The sequence below is a fragment of the Myotis davidii genome, unplaced genomic scaffold (assembly GCF_000327345.1).
Source record: "Myotis davidii unplaced genomic scaffold, ASM32734v1 scaffold221, whole genome shotgun sequence".
NCBI lineage: Eukaryota > Metazoa > Chordata > Mammalia > Chiroptera > Vespertilionidae > Myotis > Myotis davidii.
The window spans coordinates 7552659-7553101 of record NW_006293349.1 but is presented as its reverse complement, the minus strand read 5'-3'; the positions used below and the strand labels follow the sequence as shown (position 1 = coordinate 7553101).

General features: G+C 65.5%; 1 protein-coding gene across 1 annotated transcript in view; it reads right to left on the bottom strand.

Moving 5' to 3' along the window:
* Window positions 1-443, bottom strand: part of HSPE1 (heat shock protein family E (Hsp10) member 1) — a 3487-nt gene that overhangs the window by 2431 nt on the left and 613 nt on the right. The gene's annotated exons all lie outside the window — the stretch shown is intronic.

The window sequence follows — 443 nt, the reverse complement described above, 5'->3', positions numbered from 1 at the left end:
GGACCGGGAGGCGGGAGAAAAGAGGAGCTCTTTCTAGGCTTTTCCAGGCCGCTTGCCCGGGGGAAAGTCCGCTCCCCGCGCCCCCTCCCGGAAGTGACGCCACTTAACCCTTGACCCACAGGGCGCGCGGCCCCTTCCGGAAAGTTCTAGCCTGGGCTCCTAGCTGTCCTCCACACCCAGCAAGCCCATCCACCCCCACTCCTCCTCCCCACACCCAGACCTGCCCACATTTCAGCCTCCTCTAGGAAAACTCTCCTCCATTCGCGTTCGGATGGGGAGACACGTGGGGCCGCGCGGAGTGGGCCGGGCCGAGCAGCCGGTGCAGCGGCCTAGCCGGCGGCCCTGGGGACACATTTTGCTAAGGTTTTTGCAGAGTCTGGGATATTTTTGCTCCGCCGACTCCGGGTTCACGACCTCCCTTCCCGCGGACTCGGGGTCTCGGG